The following is a 23,174-nucleotide window of genomic DNA, read 5'->3' as shown; positions in this document are numbered from 1 at the left end:
ATAAGTATTTACAGAATTGGAGATATCACATGTGAACCAATGTTTAATTTCAGGTACATAATAACAAAATATTAAGTCTTTTCTTGATGATTAAATCCGTAGATACTCAGGGAACAATATTTAGAAAATTCATAAAAGATTAGGGAAGAGTATAGCTCTCTGATTTTCAAAGTGCTATCATTTTCCTTGCTACCCATCAGTCAGGAAATTACCACCATAAATATTTTTGGAGTGCCTGTGTTGGGGCCTCTCATGTCTAAGTTTATTCTAGGCCAAATATCAGTGTGATTCATAGATAAGCTTTTTCAAAGTATAAGGATGATTTACCATATCTGTCTTGATACATTTGTTAGTTAGAGATAGCTACATATAAATGGCTGATGGAGAAGATGTACATACTGGCTGACGGAGAAGGCTGTACTTCTTGAGGAGCAACTAATTTTAAGTGAATTGTATGGAGACAAAATTCTTGGAGTCCTTCAACTGTTCCAGTTCATTGTCTTGAACAGCTAATGACTGGAGCTGAGTATCTGCAGAGTGAGACTCAGTTAAGCAAATTTTTTTCTGAGGGATCAAAGGCTACGAAGAAGGAGAGTCAGAATATTGCACAGCCAAGAAACAATTGCCAATTTAAAGGTAATTTCTCCTGGGGTTCAGATGTTAATAGAGATATAGAGAATGAAAACCAAACAAAGTAACCTCACCTTAATCTGAAACAAAATTGGAAATTGGAAAAATTCTTGCTGGCAATTGACTCATGAAATAAAACACTAAACATAATGACATCAGCATAGTTTGCTTTTTCTCTGATTCCTGCTTTAAGTACATTTTAAATAAGAAAATACACATAGAAATGTACATTATGAACATTAAAGTAACAGAACAGTTAAATTCAAAGTGGGGTATAATTATCAATAGCCACTTGGAAATGTGGTTTTTTTGGTTGTTAATATTACTTTTATATTTTACTGCTTTTTTTCTTTTGCATTTCTACTGATATGGCCATATTTTAGTCCTTTTCTCCCTTTTGCATTTTTTAGCATGTGTTAAAAATGTCCCTAGTGTGACAGAGTCTAGTGAGGTAAATTTCCCTAAACAAGGAAGACATGCCCCAATAATAATTTTAGATTTCTTTATTTTTTCAAATTTTTTCTAATTATACAAATAAACAATTGGAAAATAACACTTAGTGATTAAGAAACTAAGTCTTTCTTACTAGTATTGGAGAAAAAGAAAATTCCAGAAAGCGTGTGAATTACATAGCAGAGGAAAAGAAGAAAACTTTTTTTGTCCCACAAATATATAACCTTTTCTAAGTAAAATTTATAGCTGTAAACTACAAACCTACTTTGAATGTGTGATCTATTGAAGTAGTCTGGTATAAATTACCAATGGATGTCATGCACAGAGGTCATATAGAAGGATGAGCTTACAGAGCAAAAGTAGAAAATGATCCTGACCCACATCATAAGTTTTCACCTAAGAACTGTCCCACTATGGGACGGTCTTTAAGGTAACAACAAAAAGGCTATTTTAAAGCATTTAATATAACAATCTACATGCATTTGTCCTTGACTCAAAATTGGACTCACACACCCAGTCACCCACCCATCAACAGATATTTATTGATCACATACCGTAAACAACTTATTGAAGGTATACAAAGCCATGAGCAAGTTCCTTATCTTAATAGTCTACAATAGAGGAAATAAGAGCCAGCCCTGGTGGTCTAGTGGTTAAGATTCGGCACTCTCACCACCACAGCACGAGTTATTTTCTGACCAAGGAACCACACCACCCGTCCGTCAGTTGTCATACTGCGGTGGCTGTATGTTACTGTGATGCTGAAAGCCATCGGTATTTCAAATACCAGCAGAGTCACCCAGAGTGGACAGGTTTCAGCGGGGTTTCTAGACTAAGACAGACTAAGAAGAAGAACCTGGCCAATCACTTCCAAAATAATTGGCCATGAAAACCCTATGAAGAGCAGTGGAGCATTGTCTGATACAGAAGGTGAAAGGATGGCACAAGGAGACCGAGCAGGGTTCTGCTCTCCTGTATACAGGGTGGCTAGGAGTCGCAATCCACTCCAGGGCATTAAGGAAGAGGAGATAAGACATGTACATAAATAACCGTAATGTAACCTGCAGAGTAAGTACCATAAGAGCAATATGAATAAAGCATCTTAGTAGTTTGGAAAAGGAAGAGATTAGTTCCAGTGCAATACAATAATCTACTGTTGGCATAGAAACCATCAGGCACCCAGCCAAATATTTGGGACAGTGCCTGTAGAATCATAAGATGCCTAGCTCTGTAAGACAGACAGCCAGCATATGGGAAAGCACTTTGGTCACTGAAGTGATAACTGGTTTTACTTTAATCATCTCAGTTTCCACATGCTTTAGCTTCTCTGCCAAAGCCATCTTTTTTTTTTCCTTGCATAAGATTTCTTTTTAATTTAATGTTTCTACAAATGGTATGGTTATATCTATGAATTTCACTGGATTATTGGTTTCATCAAAACAGCAGAATATGTGGTTTGTTGGTAGAAATAAGCCTTTGCAGGCCACCCTTACATACAGGCAAGAGGCATAGACTACCCTTTTGAGGAACAACTTAGTGTGGCCATGGCAATCACCTAGGACAGACAGAAAAGCAGACTGTGGTTATCAATTGGCAAACCTTTCCCCATGGGTCCAGGAGGAAAGAACATCTTTGACTTTTCACTGACTGCTTCTGAAAGTTCAAGATGAGAACAGGTGCTCAACAGAAAGTGAAATCTTTATTCTCTTCCACAAAGTTAATCTTCATTATACAGTACCATAAATACCCAAGACAGAGTAGTCTTAGCGATATCTAGTACACGTTATACATAGGGGAGAAAAGCTTATATTGAAATTCTCCTAAAAGAGTTATTTGTTCCCTTGATTATAACCATAGCCCCATAAAAATCACTTCTTTCCTTTCCAAACCTGATGAACAATATAGTTATTAGATTTACATTTACCAACCACTATCAGTGTGTGTCTAACCACAAAAAATTGCTTCAGTTACCCTGTGCCAAGTGGAAAGATGCAAAATAATTCCTTAGAAAAACGTCAGAGGTTATACTTTTAAATTGTTTGGGGAAAAAACAATATATACCTCCAGGCCTCCTTATTATAGATAGCAGCGATTGGCAGGCTGTATTAAACTGAGAAGCCTTGAATAAGCTGTGTTATGAATTAAGAACAAGTGAATAATGTGTATATAAATGTTTCATAAGTCATCCAAATCAATGCTAACCCATTACTCTTATTAGGATCTAGAGATAGCCAACCAAATTTTTAAAAATTAAAAAGTGATAAGCAGTGTACAAGAAAATGAATATGATAATTTATTTGATGTCATTTTAATGGATTCAATTTACTTTTTTCTTTTTGCCAGTGTCGAGTTCAATTGTAGATGATAAGTCTTGGCTATTATTGTAAATATGTCTTTTGTGCTCAGAATTACTTACAAAATGCTAATCAGGCTCATTTCCTGCTCAGTTCTATTAGTTTAGCCCTTGAAAGCATAGTTCCTAAGATTTAGAGACAGTTTTTGAATAGTCAAGACCTCCCTATGGCACTGGGAAATTAAATTTTGTTTCTTTCCTGCTATTGCAGAATGCTTATTCCATCAGGAGTAATTTACTCTAATTAGGGGATATGTGTTCTGAAAATATAAGTATTTCTTTCATAAAAAATGTAATGCTGTGTAGTTTTTATGTTCCTGTCAACTTCAAGAAGAATCTTATGACCAAAAGCACCTGATAGAAGAATGTCTTGCACCTCAGATAAGGCCGAAGGAAGATTTCTGGTCTTCAGATAGCACTGTACTCTAATTAATGATCAGCTTACACATTCTAGCCGCATAATCAGATAATTATAAAGTGTTTTCCAAATCTAATCCCTCTCCTTATATTGCAGGAGTTAATATTGTTTTTAATCTCCTTGTCACAAAGTGACCTTTTGCCCAGGGACAGCACCAAAAGGGACTCTCTTACACCTAAGAGACATGCCACTAGGCATATCTGAAAGGACCATGATGATCAAACTTCATGCTATGAATATGTAGTAGAGTTTTTTCAGTGGTCATAGAAATTAATCTACTAAATTTAAAAAAAAAATAAATGACTGCTGTATCCTAGATCTTTTCTGGACTTCTATGATATCCTCCTGATACATAAAATGGGCTGCATAAAATTAAGCTGACTGATTCATATCTTCCACTTTGTAAACGATTGGAAGTTGATCAGGCAAAGTTCCCTCAACTTGGAAAGAACTGCCCAAATATCATGTAGCATCTTTGTTGACTTTTCTAGTACTGACTCACTTGTTCAGTAGATGCTAAAATAACTGAAACAAAGGAACATAAAAACAAAAAGAACTTTGTAGGATTGACTTATGAAAGATATTTTAAGGCACTCTTGCTTTTGTTTTGGTGTCAGTTGCTTTACACAGGTTGTGTGCATTGTTTGGCACTGTTGACCAGGAGCCACAGCTCACAGGCAGAACGTCCTGGTGACCATCTTGGTAGCTAGATCTAGCATGTTCATTAATGGGCCAATTACATTTTTAGTTTTTGTTTTGTTTTGTTTTGATGAGGAAGATTGGCCCTGAGCTAACATCTCTTGCCAATCTTCCTCTTTTTGCTTGAGGCAATATCGTCCCTGAGCTAACATCTGTGCCAATCTTCCCCTATCTTGTATGTGGGATGCCGTCACAGCAGGGCTTGATGAGCAATGTGCAGGTCTGCCCCCGGGATCCAAGCCCTTGAATCCAGGGCCTCCAAAGCAGAGCAGGAAAACTTAACCACCTCACCACTGGGCCAGCCCTACATTCTTAGTTTTAAATAGAAAGCCTTGCCATCTTTGAAACCAACCGGGACTTTCTTAGTTTTAAGCAATGAGGAACATAAACTGATTATTAAGCCTGAAAGTTACGTCTGGCTTTATGGCCCCATCTTTCATGAATTTAATGAGATTGTATCATTTTAGAAACTAAAGGTTCAGACATCATATCATGAGGCCACCAATTTCCCACAGAGGCTCTTTCATGACAGTGGAAGGTATAGTAGAAGAATCACTGAAGAGTTGCTATAATTTCCCCCCAAATTATCTCTTTACTCCTAAGGTTAATGCAGCTATCTCCATGATAAGAAGTATCAGTATCAGGGAGGTGTGCAAATGCAGATACTATGCAGCACATAAGATAGAATCATCTCAAATTCAAAGTCGTGAATAATTCTAGTGAGTGTAATCTCTGTGTTCATCAGCTTTCCTTCTTCAATTCTCTAGTCACTTATTAATTCATTCATAACAATTTGATTCGTGTGTTAATATTTTCTGAGCTACACACTTAAATTCCAAACCTACTAACCAACTGTTATGTTGATCACTCTTGAATGTGTTTATTCAATTTAAATTACATTTATTATTTACTTTGGTGATCTCCTCTTTTCATCTTATTGTCACATTAAAAAATAAAAATACAATTATATTTAGTGAGTTAAATGAGTGTATTTGAAGGCAAACGAATTTAAGGTTGTACATGGTATTCTTTGTGTTCATCGTGTTTAAAAATATGAATGCATAAGTTTAGAACATGTTATTTGTGGTAGCTGAACTCTAAACAGATAATCCAGGCACTAAAGACACATATTTACGTACGTTTGGATTCTTCCACTTTGGAAACATGCATTCTTATTATTCTTGAATTAAAGCAAGAAGGGAACCAAGTAACATGCCAATGTGCACAAAATTTCATAGGCAATTAAATTGAAATGTGATTCAGCAGTTCAAAAAAATTTAACATAGTAAATCCGGATAAAAACATGTATTCCACATGCTTCAAAATAAATATAATTTAAAATTAATCATGTAATTTCTGTTTTTCAGCTTAACACAATGGATTGACTAGAAGTTTGAAGATCAAATTTTGAATATTTAATTAAATTTTATTACTGAAATAATATGGAAATAAAAATAAGAAAAGGAATTAAAAAAATCAATGACAAAGAAGTTCAAAATGGCAATCCATTGACATCAAGCTAATTTACAAAAGTCATCCCATGCCTGTTAATCAATGCTAAAAAAGCCAGAAAACATATAGAAATCATGCAACGAAGGAGATACCAGTTTCAGTTCTAACGGGTGGTCTACTTCACCCCGGTTCAGCTAGCCATCATTCAGAACAAGAGAGAAAGGGTCACAATCTATATAATACTTCAACATAGCTAAATTTTTCAAGGTCAGAGTGAACGTTTTGTACCTTAAGCCTGAAACTTCCCAAATGGCTTTTACACTGAAAAACTTAACAGGGTGCAAAACAGCCAAAACTCCCACTAGGGACAGCCACTCCGCATGTCCTCTCTAGCAATAACCAAATTTAGGCAATTGTAAGCAAACTGCCACTGCTTTTTCAAGCCCTTTCTAATTTCTTAGGATTCAAACTTAGATATTTTTGCCTTTTCTTCAACAAGATCACTGCCATTTCAGTAGATCTTCCAATCAGTCTAACCACACACTTTGAAGTCCAAAACAGAACCACCTTCTAAAAGCCAGAGAAACTGTTAGATTAAATATGTTGATGATGACAGTTGTGAACACTTTTGCCAATTTAAAATCCCAAAACTTTGGCATAACCATAATATTTTATTCATTCTCTGAGAATGCACTGAGAGCTATTTCAGTAATATTCCAATTAAAGTAACCATGCAGAAAGCTTCTACATGTTCTTACAAATTAAAAAGAAATAAACAAATGGCTTATCTATATTTTATCATGACTAAAATCCAACTGCACTATGAATATATCTGCTGGCTGCATCACTGGCAAAAATCTCATCTCTCTAATACGTACAAGTGGGCCACTTTCTTTTTTGTTTCCATTTTACCTACTGTTACCTTTCTATCTTTTCCTCAACTAGTCCAATTAAGTACTATTTCATGTCCCTAAAATACTATGATGTGATTCACATTTGCTATTATGTTACTCTTCTAAAAATTCCTATAGCATTACAATACCACTATAATTCCAGTGCCAACATAACAAAAGTGCTAATAGAGATATTAACTTGGATTATATTGCTCATGAATTGACAATTTGTTACATTTTATCAGTGAAGAAGCTTAAATATCTAAGGTAGGTCTTAGCTGGCTAGGCATATCTGCTTTAGAAATATTGGTAGTAAAAAGGTCATTTTCTTCACTACAGAGAGCTGGCCAGTAATGAAAAATAGACAATGTAGTGAAGAAACACAGTTTAGATCTATGTTCTTGTTCAAAGTCATACTGTTAAGAAAAATAAGATTTTTTTCTTTAACCATTTTCACTCTTCTAACCATTTCTATCCCTCTCCTAATTTTATCCCAACTATGGTTTCGCCAGATATTTTTTTGAATGTCACATGGTTGTGGCTTAGATCTATTTTTTTATAAATAATGTAATCTGGTGCTCTATGAATAATTAAATACATAAATTCGCTACTTGTCATTTATTCAACAGATATTTATAAACAATAAATATTTTCATGACTTTTTATACACACACAAAAAATATATAAATAGTTATAAAGCATGAACTAAACTTAAATTGAAATGGTAAATACAAAATCTGTAACAAAAGACACGAAAGTCCTGTGTCAACCTGAAACATTTGTCCATGCCTATGTACTCGGTCCAAGACAGATGCTCAATAAATGTTTGTCTTGTAAGAAGAGGTGCAGCTAAGTTACTCAGGTAGCTAAAAGCATCATTCCAAGTTGGGATTACTAGAAAAAGTTTTGAAATGGAAATATCTCAAATGAACTTTGACACATGGAAATGGTTGTAAGGTGAGACGTTTCCTCCTTTTTTCCCCACAAAATTTTGTTTTTAATCTCTATCATAGCAGGTGGCTTTGTGTATTTTAATTTACCTCTTTATATGCCCATCTCCTCTTCCAGAACATGTAGAAGGTGCATTCTTAATTGTTGCTCCTTTGTCATTAAATCTTAGTATCCTTGCCATATATGCAAAATATAGATGATAATTGTCCCAGTCATGCTTTAAGTAAATAATCATGGTTCTTTGCCTTTAAAAGCTCTTGCTATTCAAAGAAAAGTGTCATAATGTTGATTGTATAACTTTACAAAAGATTTCACATGCATGCAAGTAGATTCCTTGAAGATTTTTAGAGATTTCTTTTTGTCCCAGAAAGAAAGCTGCAATGTTACAAGACATTTAAAAATAATCACCATAGTAACATGCTTTCAAAAATTTCACCCTGCAGGAAGTTACTGAAATTTCATTTACCGATATAATTGAATTTTGGAAGATATTTATTTAAAATGTCCATGCACATACACCTTTACATTTACGCAACTTCAGTGTTCAACGCTAACTCAAGTCAAATCCAACCTACCATAGAGTTATCTAAACTTACCTAATAATGAAGACTGGATTATGCATGTTTGGGTTAAAATGTAGATGTTAAACTTATATAAGAGTTTACGAATATGTTGAGTTTTGGGGGAAAATCCTGACACATTTTGCCACCCACTATGCCTTATCATTCATCCACATATTCTCCGATATCAACTGGCCTACTTGTTTGGGACTTCAAAGAATTTAGAAGTAGGAAAGGGAAGCAGGTTAATGAGTATCTACTCTGTACCAGGCTACATGCTAGACGCTGGGCACTGAGAGATTGAAAAGTCCTTGAAGAGCTTATAGCCTAATGAGGATAACAGATAGATAAACAGACAATTACACTACAGCCCATTAACCAGGTTGGCAGAGTGTAAACTGATAGAGTCATTCTGCAGGGCAATTTGGCACTGTAGAAACTTGCATACCTTTTGATCCGGCAAGTTTCCTAGACATCCAGCCATTTATCTCTGGGGACTTGGTTTCCTCGCTCTGCTTCTCTTATAACATTACTGTGATTATGCATTATGTTGCTATCATACCAAAAGTTGTCAGGTTTGGAAACAGAGAAGTGCAGGTTGGATAGAGGAGATCAGAGAGACAGGCGATGAGACTGCAGTAAGTTGGGAATCTTAGAAATTCTCTGGGGAATTTGGATTTTATTTAAGGAAGTAGAAGGGAAAAGAAAGTATGGGAGATTCAAATCACTGGAAAGAAAGTCTTCTATTAAGAGATGTGATGTAGATATAAGGGATATTTCACATGGGTTTGCACATCCCAGGGTATACGACTTGAATTAAAAATTCCAGAATGAAGTGCCCCTCCCAGTGAGCCTGTTTATGGCATTCACTTTAAGTGGCCAGAGAGAACTGGTTTGTATACCAATTTAGCCAAATACTGAGTCAAGTTTGACAGAAGAGAGCTTTTCAGTTTACGATTTTTAAGCCTACCTTAGTGTTTTTGCCCTTGGTTAACACCATCTAAATTTGGGCCATTAGCCTCCAATGCAATTTACATGCTTTGTTACCAACATGCCTATGGTATGTGCTAATAAGCAAGAGAAAGACACAATTCCTAAAATTCTGCTAATCTTTATGCCATAAAATTCTTTGTCCATTATTGACTGTGATAATCCATCATTCCAAGGAAATAATTATGTTTAAATTGCTTTCTAGGATCCTGGCAATAACTTAATAACTCAGAGAAATGAAAATCCAGAGAAACAGAGACTATCAGAGCAGGCCTTGCTCACCAACACATTACATACCAGCTCCACTCACATCCCATTTGGACCTTCCAGGTATGGAAAAGTAACTTCCATCACCACTGGGATTAAATTCAAGGATTCTTCCAGGACTCTCAAGATAGTGGTGGATAAGCACAAAGCAGCAAAATAACATTGAATGATGGTGGGTTTGCTACACTCGGAATATACAAATTGATAATCTGTGGTTAGATCGCTTTGGATTTTGATACTGGTGACCTCCTCTTCCTTCTTGAAATTCTTTCCTCCTATGCCTGAAAGATACACATATTTTTGATCTTTCTTGCTCTTTTTGACTATTCTTCTGGTTCCAACTTTTAAGAACTCTTATTTATTGTCTGCTCTGGACCTGCTTTCCTGTTTTCTCTCTCGCCTTTGACCACTCTTCTTACTTTTCCTAACTCTTCCTCTTCTAATTATATTTTCTCCCAAAACAGCATCAATGCCCCTCTTCTCTTCTATCTCTCCTCTCGTTCTCTCTGCAAAGCTCTCACAATCACCACTTTTTTTTAGATGAATATCAAATCATTCTTTTCTGCATCAACACACTCCCAAAGATAAACTCTCAGATTTCCATCTGCTTCCTGGGTAACTTGTAAACTTACTGCTTCTCAAACCAAATTTACAATGTTCCCACTGACACCAGCTCCTTTCTGCCTATTCTATTTATTAATGCCACCAAAGGTCCTCAAATCACCCAGACTCATTTATGAGTAACATCACCCCCACTATTCTGTCCCTGCCAATGTAACCATCTACCAGGATTCTATCACAGAAGAAAAAATAAAAGGTATTCTCTCCTTCCACTATCACAAACCTTAAATTTACAATTCCTCTAAGAAATAAAATGAGAACTCCCAGTGATTACAGAAAATATATCTTTATCTTTGTGCTACTTATCGCTAATGACCATTAAGAACAAATTGAATTAAGGAAGCATTTATTGGGACTAGAAACTAAAGAGGTGGATTCCCTGACACAGATTTCAGGGATTTATGAATCTATAAAACACTAATATATAAAGTTAAAAAATAATATAATATCTTGTGTAAACTTCACAGCTCCCTTGAAATACTAATGTGAAAGCTGAACACATTTGAAAATTATGCAAGATCATTCCTCATTGTGTGTATGCGTATTAGATTTTGCTATAAAAATTTATTCTAAAATGTCTAAAATTTTGAAAAGAGGGAATTAAATATTCTTGCAGTGGATTTATAAATAATCGTGGATGTCCCAAAAATACCTGTGGATCACAACTTATATTCTAGGATATGTGTCTCTTTCTTTCCATTTCAGCTTCTGAAAGCTTACTTATAGAGTTTACCAGATCATATTATAATGATTAGGCATAAAATAGGCATTATCTGTATGTACTAATATAATAAATTCTTTCTAATGTTTGTTATTAAATGTATTGATCAGTAGTTTTACTCAAATTTAAATGCTAATAACATATTTAACATAGCTGTTTTACTTAGTTTATGTAATATATTTCCAATGCCTGTGGAAGCACATTCATGCAGTGTTAGTCATATTTCCTTCAGGAAGATACACACATTCCTACATTTTGTCATGTTGAAGATGTGATGATGTCACCTTCACCGGAAGTAAAAATTTATGGCAACGTCTGAATCTACCAACAATTTAGACTCTGTTGGAAATGTGCTCCAATGGAGAGGAAAGTATCTTTAGAGTTCAGACATATGTGATCTGAATGCCGGGGGCTTATCCACCTGGGCAACACATCCAGAGAAGACAAACCCATAAAAAGATGTGGCAATATTAAGTAAGAGTCTTTTGTTTTGGCATTTAGTACAAGAGCAAAGAGTTTGCTGAATTTGACTAAATGAATCTCCTAAAAATAAAAGAAAAGAAAAGAAAAAAAAATTTCTTCCTAGATAATTCTAGAAGAAAAGATTCCATTTCTTTTAAGATAGGAATGGTAAATACATTGGTTGGACAAAAATGACAGAAATATTTTGCAACTACCTTTGAGCAACTATCTGATTCTAATAGCAATGTGAGAATATTAAAAAAGAAATTTTTAGATAGGAAAGGAATTAAGAGAAGTAATATTAACTCATTCTGAACTTCTGATTTTTCCAAACAAAAAGCATTTATTGAGTGTCCTCAATGAGCTAGACCATGTGTCCTTCACCTGGAGAAATCATGTCATGCTCAGTGATCAGGGTGCCTGTCACAAGGAAGCTAGCTTCAGATGCCATTTTCTTTAGCTTTATTATCTAATATAAGCCAACTAGTATCACTTGAGTTAGAGTTGCTTAAGGCAAAAGGTAGGCTTTTTTTCTGGGTTCTGATATCAAGTTTGTAGCCATTTTTCTGCAAAAACACGTCTCTCCTGAAAACTACCGGTATAATTAATCCTTCATTCCTCTGTTTTAAGAAATGCACAAAAAGAGTGCCAATAGGTACTTTTTAAGGAAAAACTTACAGAGATCGTATCTCTTCCTACTGTAATTCATCTTAATTCCTGCCGAGGCAAGCTGTTTTGTTGATTTCTGTGGTCCCTGCAAGCCGCACTTCTGTGCTGGTACTTTTCACTGGATGGGCTCTGTTGTTGGTCAGCTCTTGCCTCTGGCACTTCAATACTGCAACTAGCTTTGCTATTAAATTCATTTTAATTAAGTGCCTGAGCCTAGTTAGAAAAATGTTATTAATTTTGACACCAGCCTTCCTCACCAGACCCATTTAGTTCTTCCACTGACTCCTCTCTAGGGAAGGCACTGACCCTGTGTTCCCTGCAGCTTGTCTCTTTGTCTGTGACTATGTCTTTGGTGGGCTCCCCAAATGGCCTCATTACTAGCAGGAGGCAGATGATTAGCTTGAATATCTCTCCCATGCCGTATGAATCATTTATTGGGCACCTGCCAGGTGTCATATACTACGCTAACTGCTCTCTCTGTATTATCTCATTCACACTACACATATTTACTATAGACTGTGTGTGCCAGGCACTGCTCTCAGAACAAAAACACAGTATCGAGCAAGATAGACACACATCCTTTCCTTAGTGCATGGGATACATTGTGATTAAAAGAGGGGAGTTGTGGAGACTACTAATTGTAATTTAACACATCTCTGGATTAACTGAATTGATAATTTGAAGCATTGCATTTATAGCTGAGACAAGATAAAGTTCTCTTACAAAAAGTTATTAAGAAGATGATGGGGGGGGTGATCATGATCAAATTTAATCTCAATGGCTAAGTGAAAAATTCTGCTGAGATTCATCTGAAAGGAGCTTTACTTTGGGGATAAACAGTGGAGTTGGATGTGGACAAGAGAAAAGCAGAAAGGGAGATGACAGAACAGGGTAGTTTTGCAGAGTAAACTTGGGACACAAAATAGAAATTGAGATCCGGCATGCAAATTATATCTGGTGCTCTGCACATTCAGAGAAACTCCCCTAGTAATGAACTATAGAAATGATCCCTGAAAGTACAGTCTTTGCAAAGTGTATCTGGATACTTAAGGGGGCCTCATTAAACTTGAAAAGTCTACACTGACGTGCTCTGGAATACTTAGCATGGAAAAAAAACAAAACTATTAATTAAATCAATGCATCAATTAACCCATTTATTCTCACTCACTCTTTTGAGAACTAACTATAGACTAGTCTGTAATTATATGCTAGAAATACAGTGGTAACACACACTTCCATCTCTGCCCTCCTGGCCTTGTGTACATGTGGGGTGAGGGGAGTGAAGTAACACACTAAAATAAGCACAAAATTAAGTACAATGATTTCAGATAATGACAAGTCCTAAGGGGAAAATAAAACTGTAGAACGTGATGGGATGTGACTAAGATGAGGTCATGTCAGAAAGTGTGTCTAAGCTGAGATGATCCGGAAGTGCCAGGCGTAGGGGCACCTAGAGGAAAAGGTGGGAGATCATTCCAGGTGGGAAGAATAGCAAGTGCAAAAGCCTGTGTCAGGAACAAGATTTGTGTGTCCAACGGACCTGCAGGAGGCGTCTGATTGAAGAGACAGAATCACTGCTGGTAAGGTTGGAGAATTAGTGGGGGCTCTACTCAGGTAGGGACTGGTATGCCCTGGAAAGAAGTGTAGATTTCCTTCTATTTGCTATGAGAAGCCCTGGGATGGAATGACATGACTTGATGCAAACTTTAAAATCTGGCTGCTGAATAATGCATTGCCAAGAGCAAGAAGGGACACAGGGAAACGAGTTAGGAGTCTGTGCAGAGTCAAAGCAAGATATGATGGTGGCTTAAGATGGGGGAGCAGTGGAGACGGGGTGATGCAGTCACAGTGAGGATAGATTCTGAAGGCAGAACAACCGAGAATTACGACTGGATGGAGTGTGAATATCAAGAGAACTAGAGGAATCAAGGATGCCACTGAGTTCTTCTGTATGAGTGCTTTGTGGATGGCGGTGCCTTACCCAAGTTAGGGGTGGCTGGGGCAGGAACTGGTTTGGGGAAGAGGAGAAATCTGAGAAGGTTTAGGAACTCTGTTTGTGCATGAAGACTCTCCTTTTGAATACATCTGCTGTATTCATTATATTAATGAAATGCTGACAAAGATTCTTCCATCTTAAGTTCCAGGTCACTCTGTATCAGAGTCTCTCAATCTTGGCAGGCTTGACAGGTTGGGCCTCATCATTCTTTGTAATGGGGAGCTGTCCTGTACACTAAAATGCTTAGTAGCATTCTTTTTTCTTCTTTTTAATTTTTTTCCTTTTTCTCCCCAAAGCCCCGGTACATAGTTGTATATTCTTAGTTGTGGGTCCTTCTAGTTGCGGCGTGTGGGACGCCGCCTCACTGTGGCCTGATGAGCAGTGCCATGTCCGTGCCCAGGATTCGAACTGATGAAACACTGGGCCGCCTGCAGCGGAGTGCACGAACTTAACCACTTGGCCACGGGGCCAGCCCTGCTTGGTAGCATTCTTAAGCTCTACTCACATGACACCAATAGCACCCTTCCAGTTGTGACATCCAAAAATGTCTTTGGACATTGCCAAATGTCCCCTGGAGGGCAAAATTGCCCCATTTGAGAACCACTATTCTCTCTATATGGAACAGGAGCAGAATATCAAAGTCAAGAGAGGCCACTTCCCCAGTATGAGAAAAATTGTTTTTCTGCATATCACAGAAATTGGCTGCTAGTCACTTCCCCTCCCCGCCAAAACTTATGGCAGTGCTACACAGAATTATAATGTTATAGTTAGCTTTAATTGCCAAGACTTTGGAAATTGGAATAGGAAAGAAGTTGACGATATTAAGCTTTCTGATAGAAAATCCTGTGGCAAATAGCAGCGAACAGTTCATTGATTATTTTACATAAGTGGGTGATCTTCCTCACTGATTAAAAAAACACAAAACACAAAATGTTTCTCTCGCCTCTAAAAAATGATAAAGAACAATGTAAATATTTAGTAAGTGGTTGAATTTTCCTCTAAATTTTGCTGTGTTAGTGTCCCACATGAAGGTACAATTTTGCAACTTTTGTTGAATGCATGCCAGCCTTTAAGGTTATCAGAAGCAGTGATGATTTTTAGCAAATAGCTCTGTTTTCAGATTTTGAAAAAAACGACATTCCAAAATTTGGTTGCATAGTTTTTCTGTACTTAAAAAATACAAAAATTATTTAATTGTTTAAATTATTATCTTTTTAAAAAAACTAAAAAGAGATTTTGGGAACAAATAAATCATCTCTAAGTGATTGCTTGTGGTAGGCAGAAAAAAGGACCCCCATATTTCTGGATGTCTACATCCTAATCCCTGAGTGTATTAATACATTATTTTATACAGCAAAAGGGATTTTGCAGATGTAAATAAATTAAGGATCTTGAGATGGGGAGATTATCCCAGATTATCTGAGTGGGCCCAAAATCATCACAAGGATCCTTAAATGATGGAAACATGAGGCAGAAGGTCAGAGTCAGAGATTTGAAGATGTGATGCTGCTGGCTTGGAAGATGGGGAAAGGGGTCACCAGCCAAGAAATGCTTGTGTCCTCTAGAAGCTGGATAAAGGAAGGAAACGGATTATCCCCTAGAACCTCCAGAAGGAATGCTGCACTGCACACACCTTGATTTTAACCCAGTAAGGATCATTTTGAACTTCTAACCTCCAGAACTGTAAGAGAAGAGATCTTCATTGCTTTAAGCTACAATGTTTCTGGTAATTTGTTACTGCAGCAATAGGAAACTAATACATTGCTTTACAAGAATAAATGGTATACAGTAAGTTGTTCTTTAAAGCTGTTATTTTTAACAATAAAAAAAGACTTGTTGACTACTGTATGAGAGTTTGAAACATACTCAAAAGCTAAGAAAAATCTATGTGGGTATTTCTACTTGTAAGTGTTTTTCACTGGCAAGTTTTAACTTCCGAATGGTATTTTCATCTCACCTACCTCCAAAACATCTTCAGGAAACATCAGGGTACTATTGAAATTTCCTCAATGACAAATAATCTCTTTTGATATTTTAAAAAAGGCTTTTATGTAAATAAGGTCAGCAATTTTAAAAACAGCATTGAGCACTTGTATTTGATTCAAAGATCATAAATTTGAATACATGAATTCATATAAATTAGCAATCAGTCTGAAAATCTGTTTTATTTATCTCTTTTCTTGCTTCTTATCTGAAAAACAGGAGCTACATTAATCAAAAAATAAATGCAGTGAAAATGAAATGCAAAAATCATCTTCATTAATACACTTAGAATAAAATTTCAAGTATACAAGTAAAAAAAAAATCTAATATTTGAATTTCCATTGCCATATTTTTGTTTTCCTGCTTTTCCTCACTCAAAAAGATGGAATATCTCAGTTCTTTGTACCAGTAACACCCACTTGTAATAATAATGAGTATAAGTAAAATCAGTGGTTTCTATAAAAAAGAAACATATAAACTTGTAAATTATACTTGGATTAAAAAGTAGAACTCAGGGAAGATGTGTTATAACACCTGACTTCCAACCTGTTCTGATATATGAGAACCTTTGGAAAAGGGGCAAAATGTGTCTGACGTGAAAATTTACTTCATAGTGAAGTGTTATTGTGAAATTCTGGTGTGATGTTTAGTCTGGCGTTACACAAAGACTAAGGGAAAAGACAATTAGCACAGATCAAGTGGGTTATTTTAAGGACAACTGATTATTGTCCTCTATGAAGTCATTATAGTTTAATAAACTAGAACTGTGATATTTTGATCTGTGTTTATTACCTTAAAGAGCTAAGGTGAGAAAGATTAATATGCTGGGCTCAAAGCTAGGCGCCTTACAAATGATATCTTATTTAATCCTTATGACATTCCCTTGAGGTTGTGTGAATAACCCCACTCTATAGTTGAAAAATTGGGAGCTCTGATTATTTAAGTAACTTGCCGCAGGTCAGACAACTAAAAAGTGACAAAAACAGAATTTGGAAAGAATGCAGATTTAGAGTCTGTGTGATGCCACACTGTGTGTCATCTGTTATACCTTGAGCCTCCCACTCTATTCTGCCTCCTCTCCATTTTAGAGACATTGTGTAGAGTAGCCAAAATGATAGTGACGTCGCACAGAATCTAACCTTAGAGCAGTGATGATGAATTTTCATTGTCTTGCTTTTCTTAGAAACAAATAGTAGAAATAAAAATGAAGAAATATCAAAATAATTCAATAAAAATCATTATATAGACTCTGTAAAAAGTACCCATGATAGTCAAACTTTAATTATTTATATTTTTTACTTAATTAACATGAAGTTAATATATCTATAGTTAGGCTATATATAGAAAGAGAGGGAGGGAGAGAGAGAGAAAGAGTGTTGATTTCATAACTCTGGGAATTTTAAAATGTAATTGAAAAATCTTTGACATGACTCCCATAAAAAAGTGAAAGCTAATTCCTGTCCCCTTGTGTTGGGCTGGCTCCTATGACTTGGTTCTGATGAATCAAATGTGGCAGAAGTGTTACTATATACCTTGCAAGGCTATGTCAGAAAATGTGTTAGAGCCTCTACCTGGCTCTGTCTCTTGGAATTCTCACGCTAGAACCAGGCACCATGTTGTAAGGAAACCCAGGCCACGCGTAGGTCTTATGTCAACAGATCCGATCAGAGTTCCAGCCGGCTGCCAGTATCAACCAACCACCAGATGTGTGAGTGACTGAGCCTCAGATGATTCTAGCAAAATTCCCTCCCCCGAAGTGTATGGCATTGAGTGAAGCAGAACCCAGCGGGCCCTGCCCAAATTGCAGATTCATGAGCAAAATAGATACGGCTGTTTCAAGTTAGTAAGTGCATTAGTTTGCTAATAATTATAACTGATTTTGTCATGGGCTAACAAAACAAGGTACCACAGACTAGGTGGCTAAACAACAGAGATTTATTTCCTCACAGTTCTGGAAGCTAGAAGTTTAAGGTCAGTTGTCAGCAGGGTTAGTTTCATTCTGAGGCCTCTCTCCTTGGCATTTAGATAGCCACCTTCTCCCTGTGTGTTCATATGGTCTTCCTCTCTTGCTCTGTGTGTGTGTGTGTGTGTGTGTGAGAGAGAGAGAGAGAGAGAGTTCTAATCACCTCTTCTTATAATGACATCAGTTATATTGGATTGGGACCCACCCATTTTAACTTAATTACATCTTTAAAGGTCACATCTCCAAATAGTCACATTTGAAGGTACCAGGGGTTAGGGCTTCAACATATGAAGTTTGAGGGGACACAGTTCCGTCTATAACAGTAAGTTTTGGAGCAGCTTGTTATGCAGAAATATATAAGTAGAATAACAATCATACTATTCTGTAATAAAAGCTAGCCAAATTTGTCTTCTCCAGCATATTTACATAGGAAATATATTAATGTCAGTAACGCACAAGGTAACTGCTGGTGGAAAAATAGTAGTAATACTGCACTTAGCATTTCTAGCAGGGGCAGGTGTTCTAGTGAAAATAACCACAGCCAGGAGATGATGCCAGCCTTCATTCATTGAGACACGTCTATGACTAAACTATTCACTAATTTCTTGGCACACAAGATCTCATTTAATCTTTACAGTAACCTAAAAAGAAAGTATTCTTATCCTTGGGTTATAGTCAGGACAACTGAGGCTTTGTGAAGAAGAAGGAAGAAGAGAAAATGAAGATAGTGGTGGCTTATAACCTTAGAAGGTCAGGATGCTTTACTCTGGAGGTAGGTATGGATTCAAATCCTGACTCTTCCAAACACTAGTTTTTTCCTCCTGAGAAACATCATGTAAATGACTTGCCCAAGGTCACACAGGTAAGGCTGAGCTGAGGGGAAAACTTCTATCTCCTGCCTCAGGGTACTATGCTCTCTTACTGTCATTGTTCTCTTTTAAAAACATTCTTTTAAAACTAGCTGTAGAGGACACCAAGCAAAATTTGTTCATTTACTTATCTCTTACTCTTCTATTGTACTGAAGAATTATAAACCATATCACTCATTAGACAAAACGTGATTAGAAAGAGCGCAACACCGGGTATATAGAAAATATATTAGTTAAGACACATGCTAGGGGAATTACTGATCCACCCTTTCAAATTACCCTTTACATGAAATATTTAGATGCTGGGGTTTCCCATGGATGTATCTTCAGGTGACTGCAATGCAATTTTAAGTAAGCTCTTTTTTTTCTTTTTTTTTGGCTTAAAACACTATAAATTCATTATCTTACAGTTCTTGAGATCAGAAATATGAAATGGGTCTCATTGGGCTAAGATCAAGGTGCTGGCAGGGCTGTGTTCCTTCTGAAGGCTCCAGGTAAGAATCCATTGCCTTTCCTCATCCAGTTATGCAAACTCTTTAGGAAATATTTGTATTTCTGAAATAATAGTTGACAATGCACAAAGGAAAGAAATCATTGGATTTTTGTTCTATTTCATATGATTGGCTCCTTATATTGTTATGTTAGCTGAGAATTTTGTTTTTCATAACTCTCCTTCCCAGCAGTGACAGCTTCACAGGGTGGCAGATGGACCCTGTCAGACAGGAGTCCACCACTGCTGAAAAAACTGGACAGGTTAGTCACGCTGTAAACACATGCCACATTGCTGTGCACTGTCTCAGCTTGAGGGAAATCATTTTCTCAAAGGTCATCTATCCTCTACACTGATTTGACCCTGTCTCCCTTTTGGAGTTAAATTAGAGAATAAGCCAATCAGCTTGCAGAGTGTCGTAATGTGTGAAATCCTCTCCCACCCAAGGCTGTAAAAAGAAAGGGACACGAAGCTGACGATATGTGAAATTCAAGGGCTAATCAATTTCAGTGTATTTTCCTGCATCACTCAGTTGCATAGTTGTATTAAAAGGAGTTGAATTTTCTCAGGTTTTGTGCCCTGAGTAAAAATTAAGTTTTAAGTCTCATGAAGATTACCTTACTCACTTGGTCACTATATAAGAAATAAAGGCATTTCCCAGCTTCCCCTCCTCCTACCTGTAACCAGCAGTATTTATGGGCTGTGAAAGAGATAACAGGGAGAAATATTTGCATTCAGTCTTGCTGTTGTTGGCCAAGACAGATATTACACAGATAGATTCAGAAGAGGGTCCAGTAAGGTTAAAATTCTACATCAATACTTTTGCTTTATCTTGGTTTCTGTTTGGTTTGGTGTGTCTGCTTGCCTCTCAAACAACATTAAGAGTATATAAAATCTCCTTCAGCAGCATATTGGTGAGATAAATACCTCTAGGTAGTATCAGATGTTTGTCTGAGGATTTATTTTTCAGTTTAGTGAGAGGAGAGAGAAAGAGAGACCTTTACATACATCCTGTAACCCAAGTTAACTCCTTCCTCAGCCCCACAAATATCCAATCAAAGTTAAGATGTCGCTGATGGGAAAAGTAACATGCCACCATGAATTTCTCTATGAAAATGCACATTTTAGTCAAGTGATGCTCTATGTCAAATTCTTAACTTACTCATTATTTTTATAATTTTATTTATTATTTATAATATTTATTAACCTAAGTATTATTTACTTAAGAAAGAGCATAGGAAGACGTAGCTACGCAGGCAGAAAGCTTAAAATTTACGATATAGGCTATTTTGAGACTTAGGGTCTAAAAGTAAATGTACAAGTGTGCAGAGAACCCAACTAACACTACTGAAAAGCAAACGACGCATGAGGTTCAGGAGAGAACAAAAGCTGGTAAATCAAGTTAATGTTTGTGACTACGATAAATGGGAACTATGAGGAAGAAGCATTGGGGTCTAATCCAAAAATATTATGCCCCAAACTTTAACCATTTCTGAAGTCTCCTTGAAATTTAGATGTATTCTTCATTTAATCCTGCTCTTCAGAGAATCCATGGAAGATTTGCCCAAGCATTTTCCAGAGTAATACCAGGGACTTCACTTTGATTTCTGTGTTTCTAATACGAGGGGGAGAGGCATAACAATATGCTGTTTCATCTCTGAGTAACTCCTGTTTCCCTTATATAATTCTTCAGATCCATAAAGGCTTTAGAGCTTGTCTAGCCACAAGGCTTGAATCCCATTGCAGGTCATTCTGAAAAAAAGCGTAGGACTGAAAGGACAGTTGATTATTTAAGCTTCAAGGTTGTAGTTCCTACACTGAGAATGTACCATGTAAAAGTTGTGATTTGGGTGCTTGGAATACAGGAATGGATAAGACACAATTGTAATCATCTCGGACAGCTCATAGTGGAGTAGGAGAGGTAAAAAGGTTACCGCCCAACAATGATGTAACCTGTCAATGGTGTAATAGATGAAGTGTTGATTCACTCTACTGGAGGCATGATGGAGAAGGTCTCAGAGAAGAGGCTACACAGATGGAATAGCTAGCCTTTACTCAGAGCTTATTACAGACCAGACACAGTGCTGAGTGCTTTATGATCACTATCTTATTTAATCTTCTCAATGAATAATGAAGGGTTTTATTATTAACCCCACTTTAGAGATAAGGAAATTGAGGATTAAATATGTTAAGCAACTTGCCCAACATCTCCTAGCTAACGAATGGCAAGGCCAAATCTTTAACCCCAGGCTGCAGACTCCTCTGCTCATAGGTCATCATATTCTACCTCTGTGTGAGAGGGACCCCAAAAGAATAAACAGGATTTATCAAGTAGACAATGAAACGCTCAAAGATTTCTACAAAGAGCTGTCTACAACAGAGATGTAACCCATAACACTGTTGCTCAAAGACACTTTACCATGACATAAGCTACCTTGTTTTAAGCGTTGGGGATATTCTGGAACATTCCACATAAGTGAAATTTCTGGAAGTAGCCTCACTTTGTAAAACATCGACTTTATTGAGGTATACATTTCAGCAATTTCCTGCCTCAACCACCAGTCCTGGCAAGCACGGCCCTGTGTTCTGCTAGTCTAGAAAAGCTCTGCTTTTTTTTTCAGAATTTCAAGGAAAGGGAGAACAATATAGTAGGCAGTGCTTTGTGTCTGGACTCTCTGGCTTACCATATATCTTTGAGATTCATCCACGTCAATGCACTGCTCAGTATTTTGTTCCTTTTTCCTGCTGAGTTGTATTCCTTTGCATGGCTAAACCACAATTGTTTATCCGTTCTCCTATTGATGCACAGTTGAGTGTCCTTCAGCTTTGACTCATATCCTCTATTTCTGCATGGCTCTTATCCAGTTCTGATCTATAATTTTTGGTTCAATTCAAATCATGTGAGCTCAGAGAAGCCCATCCATTTAAACTGACCTAATTAATAATATCCCAATCCAGTCACCATGAGTTGAAGGTTTGAGGGTAGCAGTGAGCACTGCACAGGTCAGTTCTCTCAAATTATCTATCAGCTCTTCCTTTGCCACAGATTTCCAAAATTAATGGAATTCTGCCTTTAAATTACTCTTTTCTCCCACAGGCAATCAAAACATGTTGGATTAGTAGAGAAGAAAATTGTAATGCATAACAGATGAAGAAATATCTTTATTATGATGTTCCTAGATGAGAGAAGACAAAAATGTGAAAGTCAGTTGTGGGCCTGCAAAGCTGGCCGCATAATCAGGATGCCACAGGGTGGCAGTTTCTGTGCTACACCTTCTGGTCAAAAGCTCCATCTCACAGCCGAAAGGTTACAACCGCTGGCTTTAAGCTAAATCCTTCCATCGGATCCACAATGGAGATATCTGGAAAGCCGCTTAAATGAAGTGCTGTCTGTCTGCAGAGCAGAAGTGATAATCCATGGAATCCTTTGGCGTTTCATGCTCTCCGTCATTATTGGCACGTCGGACCCGACGGCATGGAAATGAGATGAACCTCAGCAAAAGGATCTTGAAGTAGGTCAGACATTTATCATTGCAATAGACAGAAAACTCGCTTTTTATTTGGCCATTTTTTTCCCAGACAGTAAGTTCCATTGAACTTGAAGTGACCCATGATTATAATAGCCATTTTATCTTCCAACTGGGGAGGAGGAGGATTTGGGGACAGTGCATTTACTGCCTTGTCTAAGGGCCTCAAAGGAACTTTTACAAAGCATATCTTCTAAAATGTCTCCC

At 36.9% G+C, this 23,174-nt stretch overlaps 1 protein-coding gene and 1 pseudogene across 1 annotated transcript in view; both read right to left on the bottom strand.

Annotated features, from left to right (window-relative positions):
* The window catches only part of GPC6 (glypican 6), a 1,011,638-nt gene that overhangs the window by 451,866 nt on the left and 536,598 nt on the right, over positions 1 to 23,174 (bottom strand). The window lies entirely within an intron of this gene.
* Positions 13,089 to 13,165, bottom strand: LOC123289987 (small nucleolar RNA U3; annotated as a pseudogene).

The sequence above is a fragment of the Equus asinus genome, chromosome 11 (assembly GCF_041296235.1).
Source record: "Equus asinus isolate D_3611 breed Donkey chromosome 11, EquAss-T2T_v2, whole genome shotgun sequence".
NCBI lineage: Eukaryota > Metazoa > Chordata > Mammalia > Perissodactyla > Equidae > Equus > Equus asinus.
Note: the sequence above shows the minus strand (reverse complement) of the source record. Positions and strands in the feature narration are given on the sequence as shown.